Source organism: Colossoma macropomum, unplaced genomic scaffold (assembly GCF_904425465.1).
Source record: "Colossoma macropomum unplaced genomic scaffold, Colossoma_macropomum, whole genome shotgun sequence".
Lineage (NCBI taxonomy): Eukaryota > Metazoa > Chordata > Actinopteri > Characiformes > Serrasalmidae > Colossoma > Colossoma macropomum.
Genome location: NW_023494787.1, coordinates 37,345,511 through 37,353,684, shown reverse-complemented (window position 1 = coordinate 37,353,684; position 8,174 = coordinate 37,345,511).

The window sequence follows — 8,174 nt, the reverse complement described above, 5'->3', positions numbered from 1 at the left end:
ACAGGTGTCATTAAGCTTATGGTTCACCCGTAAATACAGTTCTGTCGCAGTTTTTGGGGGTAAATGGCAGTATAAGGCTGTGATTCAGGAAATCTGATCTAATACAGATACACTACAAACTATGGACAATAATTTTGTCGTGCTCTGATTAGTTCACATTGTGTTTCTTTGTGTTTATAGATTTACTGTCCTAAACAGTAATCTGATCAGACTGGTGGAGTATGAAGTTGGTTTGTCACACGTATGCTGTACACAAACTAAATATCACACCTCACATCAATAAGGAGCCATCAAAGACATCAGAGCTTTACTCAAACAGAGTTTAAAAAGTGTTGTGCTGTAATATTCAGATCATCGATTAGACTATATAACAAAACTGTAAAGTTGTCGTATCTGGATTGTTAAACAGGGCTATGGCCAAGACGACCTTTGTCAAGTCCAAGGCCATGACTAGTCGAGATCGAGTCTAAAGGGGGCCAAGACTAAACGAAAGCGAGAAGGAGTCAAGACCGAGTCAAAATGAAAGCAAGACCAGGTCAATTACAAAACCGAAAAAAATCCTCTTCAAAAACAGGCCTCGATTAGTCTTTATCTCCTTCCAGTACAAATTACTAGAAAAACATAAAGGAAGGATTTTCTTTCCACAAAACAGAACTGTATGTACAAAAATAACTCCATCAAATTCAAACCATAATAAAATACCTCTCTTCTACTTACAAACACAAATGTGGTACGGATTGTAATGGAAAGTTTCTTTGCATTCAACACTTGCTCTGAATGAATGTAACCAATGCCCATTCTTAATTAATCCAACCAGTGCATGCTCTAAATAAATCCAATTAATGCCTACTTGGAATGAATCCACCCAATAGCCTGAATTCTGAATTCTCTGAAAATGTGATTACAAACAACAACCTGTCTGTTTTTGTCTTGATGTCAAGTCAGTTAATTTATTTGCCTGTTTTAAGTCATACTTGTTTGTCAGTTCTGGTATCAGAAAGTCGAACTGAAGTCTTTAAATTAGCAAAATGAAATTCTCCAATCAATAATGCCATCTATCTGACATCAACAGCTCTTCTGTCCTTTTACCTGCTCAGATCATCTGCATGTTATTTGAAGAGAGTACAATGGAGTTCATACAGAAAGCTTGGGAAATGGTTCACCTCTGTGCAACACTTTAATGCCGGGTTGAATGCCATCCAATCAAATTTTGGAAACATGCCTTTCAGACTGTAAACCAGCCTTCCTACCCAACATCATTAACCAATTTAACTCTGAATAGTGATATTAAACTACAATTATGTCATCCGCGCCTACAACAGAATTGAACCAGAGGGGTGCTGCATAGGTGGAACCATATTATTACAGAGCAATGCATTTCAGCTGTTAATGAAAAAAAGGTCTTAGGGTGTAGTTACTCTTTAACCCCCGAGTTGCTGAGTCGCCAATCAGCGTGTGCCAGTGACCGTTAAAAGAAAAATATTTAAAAGGTAGTTGGACTTAGTCCAGACCAGAAAAAAAAGATGGTGAGACCGATGGGCAAGACCAAGACAAGTCCGAGATGTGTCCAAGACGTTAAAAAATGTCTCGTACTATAGCCCTGCTATACAGATCCTGAAAAAAGTTGTGAGCTATGGAGTTAATTTGGGCCAAAAGTTTCAAATAAAACTGACTTTTTCAAGAAAATTTCTACTCATTCGGGTATACATTTATAACTCATTTTGCCAGATTTTGCTTCCATTTCTTTCTATTTGCTTATGGAATCGCTCTGACTTTTGGGGGTGGGTCTTAGAAGAGTGCGTTCACCTGCACCCTCTATTGGTCAACTGATTTGGAGTGACAGATCTTCTGAAACATATAGCCACTCAGCGTGAACCACCCCAGTATGGCAGAACACATCGTCTATGAGTGCAGCATTGAAAAAAATGCAGCATTGTATTGGTTTATGGGTCCTGTAGCGACCTGTCTAAAAAGAAATAACTGTTATTTTGGGCATTGCTGAACATAAACCTAACTGTTTATGAATGAACGAAGCTGTACCACCTTTGAAGTCTGCAACTGCTAGCGCTAGCTAGCATAACAGTGTCCTCTAGGGCTAACTAGAAGAGCCAAACTGGTAAAAGAACTAAACTGCTTAAATATCTGACATTAGTTCACTGCATTAAAAATAGTGATTTGGAGCAGCTGCATTCTGTAAATGGGCACGCTGAGATACAAAGCCTGTCTCAGTGACTAGGGTTATCAACCATCCTGTGAAATATGTAATTGTCAAATAATTGAAAATTGAAAGTTTCTGTGTTCTGTATTGAACTGATATGGAACATGCGGGCTTTTTTCCATATTTTTGAGAATCAACACAGGGCAAATCTATGGGAGAGAACTATTACAACTTAGACAATTAAGACAAGGTGATTTTATGAGACAGAAGGAAACCCTGCTGCTCTCCCTCAGTCTGTCTGTCATGGTATGTTCAGGACCCAAATAGAGAATGTGGGTGTGTCCCAATTGCACACTTAATACTAACTAGTGTTTGAGTATGTAGTATAGTTACAAGTGTCAATATTGAGTATACTCAAAAATCCACAATGCATACTTTGAACCAGTCGATTTTAGAGTATGGTAATGATGGACACTTGTCCCACAATCCAACAGAAAACGGAAAGGGAGGAGCTTCTCACATCTGGAAAATGGCAATGTGACAGCGGCGGTGTCGCTACACCAGAAATGGTGTAAAAATGTTGATTTCAAATCTGTAAAATAATCTGTAAAAAACAAACATATTATACTTACTAATGTATTTATTTGTTAGTGTTACTGTAAGAAATTTGTCTGTAAACACATTAATTTGTTAGCTAGCCTCGATAGACATCTAGGCATATAATAGTTTTCAGAAGCTGGCTAACTTGCTAATGTTAGCTACTAACAGGTAACTTTTAAATTATCCATATTTGTAAATGAGCTAGAATGACAGACTTTACTATTACAGGTTTAATAACCATATGAATGTGAGATTCCGATGCCTTAAGGTTCCTTCTTGGAAATGTAGCATTAGCTTCCCTACCGGTTTGGACTGTAGATTACATAGCCTGCAAACAGTAACTGTTGCCGCCAGATGAAAGCGAGTTACCTGTAAGGTTGCTGCTGTAAAAGGAATAAGAGAGTTCAAACAATACTTATCATTTAAACGTCCTCATTTTAAAGACACCAAGTGTTTCATCAGCTGGCACGCTAGCCATGTAGCCCTCTTTACCAGCAAGAGGAACACGACATTCCGAGGACACGAGTAGGTTTTGTTTTGGCATTGTTTACTACAGTAGATTGCCATGCAGTCGCACACATCTCTTAATACTGTAGCTGAAGAAAAGCCCGTTTTACTTTGAGAAAGTTTGCGGACCTGTATTGAGACATATTCCCGTTGTAGTTTTGTAACGGACAAAATGTAGATTATTTTTTTGCTTTGCAAGTCATTATATGAGTTGACATCAAAGTAGTCACATGTCTTTTGGCTCCTGAATTGTACAGTTGTGCATATTTTAATGTAACACACCTGTTTAACAATGTTAATAATCTTGTCTGTTTTTTGCATTACTATATAATCATTTTGTCTTTTTTAAGGACTTTTGTACATGAGAATAACTTTGCAGGAAAGGTTACCCCAGTCTGGGTGAGGAAAAAATGGGAAAACCTTAAGCAAAAATACAAGGTAAAGTTGTAGTTGAATATGCCAAGTGTACAGCAATTTATTTGCACTGGGTGCTGAACCCTGGCTCTGGTGATCTACATCTGTGGAAAGTTTAGTTCACACTCTCATCGTACGTTCTAATGTGGGTTTAGTTACAACTCTATTTGTATCTCCATGCACACGTACAATTCAAATGGCTGCTGTGTGATGTTCATTAAGCATACAATGATGCCTTTAATCGCTAGACCAATCAGAACAAGCTCTGTGTCATTTTTCCTCATCATACTAAATCTGCCATCATTGCCTCAGCCTCCCAGGATGCAGCCGTGGTCTCGTCTCCCTCTGTGGTAACCCCGAAACTGCAAAAAAAGAGGCAGGCAGAGCTGATTTAATTGCTCCAGAAGATGGAGGGGAGAGAGGAAAGACAGGAGAGGGAATAAATGGAAAGAGAGGAGAGAAGAGAGAGAAAGCAGAGACGAGAGGTGGAGTGGAGGGATAGGGAAGAGAGAAGGGAAAGGGAGGTTGCTGCCAGGGAAGAGTTTTTTTTATTGTAATTGTGATATTATAATAATGATAGCAATAACTGTTAATTTGAATTTCAGCTTTCAAAGTACTGCCTACAAAAAAAAATTAACAATAGATAACGCAAGGTAACGAACATTTCATCTACAGATTTAAAATAGAGTAATACTAAGAACAACAGCATAAATATTTATAAAGTTAACAGTATTAGGGTAAATGTGGTGTTATAATTGAGACTGCTATTTGAATTTGTCTTCATGTCATGAAGTATGGGTGGTATAGTAGAGCAGATAATTAAAACAATCTCTCTCTTCATCTCCACACTTGACTTCAGGCACCTGCTCCGGACGTTCAACCGAGTGGCTGTCATCAGCCCCTTCTGTCTCCATTTTGTCACCGTTTGCCTGGCAGATGATGTGGAGAATTGTGCAGCACGTGATGACCTCTGGGACGTACAAGATGTCTACCTTCAGTGCTTTGAAGAAAATTGAGCGCCACATTGCTTTCATCACTCCAAATGCTCTCTCCACAGTACTTCTGGCTCAGGATAGATGGTGGTTATACTGCTCTTTTTGTTGGTTGCGTAGGGGCAGTAGGTAGGGTGTCAGGAGTGTAATGAGTTTGAACAGACATGGGTATCCTCCATCTCCAACTGTGCACCACCAGGGGGTGGGTGCAGCTGTTGGCTGTATAGAGGGCTGTGTTTTAACACCCTGGCATCATGTGCAGACAATGCTGTGATGAACACATCCAGAAAGCTCCCTGTGTGGTTGTATACAGGTTGGAGCTGCACAGAATGACAAAGTTTTCTGTTTAAATAACACACAGCATCCCTTGCTGGTGGTTTCACCCTTTCATGGCAGCCATCTATGCTGCCAACCACATGATTGAAGGCAGGTGAGCCAGCCAGCTGTGCAAACCCCACACCAAGGCTGGGTATCCATCCTGGGTTAGTAGTAAGATGACTTGCTTCATGATGCCTATGATTCTTCAACTGACCTTGTGAACAGCTTTGTACACAGTGGAGCGGGGGATGTTGATGCCCTGGATACCATGCTGTAGAAAGTGGCACTAGCAAGCCAGAAGAGGAACATCAGGGTCTCAATCACCTCTCCCCACCCAGACCCCATATGAGATGGCTGAAGGACTCTCTGGACAGACAGCAATCTGGGCGAAGGTCACTGGTGTTATCAAAGTAGAGTGCAAGGACAGGTGTGGTGTAGTTCATCTGACAGTACAGCCTTGTAGGCCAGCCACTCCTGAGAAAGTTCACCACTGTTCAAAGTGTTCTGCATTTGTGGATAATCGCTCTCAATAAGAGGAATCTGGTCCTAGATCAGTGTTCCCTCGCAGTTTCCCCAGCCACTTAAAAAACAGGAAGTTGGTTTTACAGCATTTGGTCCAGCATGGCCTGAAGCGACACAATACACCACACCACTAAAATAATAATGGATAAAATATGCTTAGCGGTGCAGACTGAAATGCTCAATAAACAAAAGAAAATTTGTGCTGTAGTACTCAAGGCTGGTCACGGAGTCGAATACAGACTCCATCGTGTTAGACTAGTCTTGGACATTACTCGGTCATCGTTCTCCCCTAATTAATTTCTGGTCTCAACCACATTTACTATTGTTTAAAAAAAATATTTTCTCTTTTACCTGTCAGTAGCGTACGCTGACTCACGAGCCAGCAGTTCAGGGGTTAAACTGTACTGGAGCGAACCAGAGCGGAGCTTTACCATCTGAAAGGCAAACAGAGCTGAGTTCTAGTGCTTGATGGAAATGTAAACCGTATGGTATAAAAGCTTTGTGAAACCCATTAAACTATTAAATGTGATAAACTACAGTGAGAAAACACCTCTAACCTCACCCCCTTCAAGTTTGTTTCATGCTACCATACGTTTAAATGGTCCTCTTCATAACTGTTAACTGTTATCATTCTACTGAGTTTCATGACCTTGTAAGTACTGGCTGCTTCATTTCTGCCATTTTGTGATGTTTTACCTACATTAATAGCTTAGTTTAAATTTCATTATGCCTCAACAAGTAAAATGTAGCTATTCTGTTAAATCTGAAATAATTTAAAAAGTGTTCTGTTGCTCTGATATCTAGCTAACTAGTCGAGTTTGTATGACCAGAAAACCTAAAGCTGTCTGAGGAAGCTAAATCGAACAGCAAAACAGTTGTTAATACAGTGGGTCTGTCCATTTATATGGGTGTTTTTCTAACTGACTGTTGTTATGTTGACTCTTAAAGATGAATGTTTGCACCTAGCTAGCTAGCAGTGTCTGTAGTTTAATAATGCCAATCAGAGTTAAATTAGTTAGTTATGTTGGGTAGGAAAGGCAGGAGTTTACAGTTTGAAAATCATGTGTCCAAAATTTCACTGGATAGCAGTGGACCTGGCAGTAAAGTGTTGTACAGAGGTGACCTATTTCACAAGTTTTCTATATAAACTGTACCCTCTTAAAATAAGGGGCAGATGATCCAAGTAGGGTAGGACAGGAAGGGCTGTTAATATCAGATGGGTGGTGTTACAGATTAGAACAGTTTGTTTGCTAATATAGATAAGAAGGCTTCAGTTTGACTTTCATCTCTGTCAGAAAAGAATAGACAGAAGAAGATATTTTGATATAAGTTTGATGCCAAAACTGATAAACGACAATTACTTAAGTAATCAAGTAAATTAATTGACTTAATTGAGCTGTGAAGACAGCAACAGCTAGGCTGTTGTTTTTATTTACATTTTCATGTTATTTTATGACACTGACACTCATAACATTTACTAAGAGTGAGCAATGGGTGGATTCGCTTAAAGTGAGCATTGGTTGCATTCATTTTGTGTTTGTGTTGAATGCAAAGAAACTTTTCAATCCATTCCACAGACATTTGTGCTTGTAAGTAAAAGATGAGGTATTTTATTATGATTTGAATTTGATGGGGTTTATTTTTGCACATACAGTTTTGTGTTGATTTTCCAGTAATTTTTGCCAGAAGGAGATAAAGACTAATTGGAGCTTGGTCTTGAGGAGGACTTGATTTTTGGGTCTTGACCTGGTTTCGCTCTCTTTTGGACTTGATGTTGCTTTTATTAAGAGTTGGTCTTGACCTGGACTCAGAATTGTTCTTGGACAATTCTGCCTTACAAAGTAAAATGGAGAACTAGTCACTAATTAATTAATGCTGTCCTATTTTTAGAATTTACTCCTGAATTGTGTTTGGAACTACAGGTTGCAAATAAGCGACGGATCCTTATTGCAATTTCCGACACTGCTCCACTTCACTTAAGTCTATTTTTGTAGAAATATGTCGCAGTAAACCGGTCTGCGTGGTCAGTCAAATGGCCCTTTTCCTTAAAGATGGTTGATCTCGAAACCCACCCAGTCTGGTTTACGTAACTTCAGCAGTCTTCACGTTGGTTTAATCTCATGGAGTATTTTTATACTAATAAAAGTACTTTGTGTTTAGCAAAAACTTATTTCTGTTCTCTTTTTCTGACTCTTTGCTGCAGTTTTTAATGCGACTGTACTTCAGGCATGTTCCTTGACTAGTTAACTGCTGCAAAACAGCCCGACTAGTGGATTTCTTAGTTGACTGATGCTGTGCACCCCCTACTACATTCTCACATAAGAAGAAAAAAAAGCATATCTTACTTAAATGTATCTTCAACTCTCTGTGGATCCATTGTTTTTGTAAACTCCAGATATGTATCATAAAATCCCATTGTATCATCCTGAAAGACTCCGCAAAGCACAAAAAGAGATCATTACATACATATTCACAAACTTCAGTTTAAAAGCCCACATGATTTTTAGATGCAAAATTACAGAACATAAGTAAATAAATAAGTGAAAGGATTTAAACAACTATTTTTGGTGCAATGAAGTGGAATGTAAGTTACAAGAGAAAGTAGTCACAAATTATTATTGTCATTGGAAAGCCGTTATCATAATAGTATAGAAGGTGTGAAC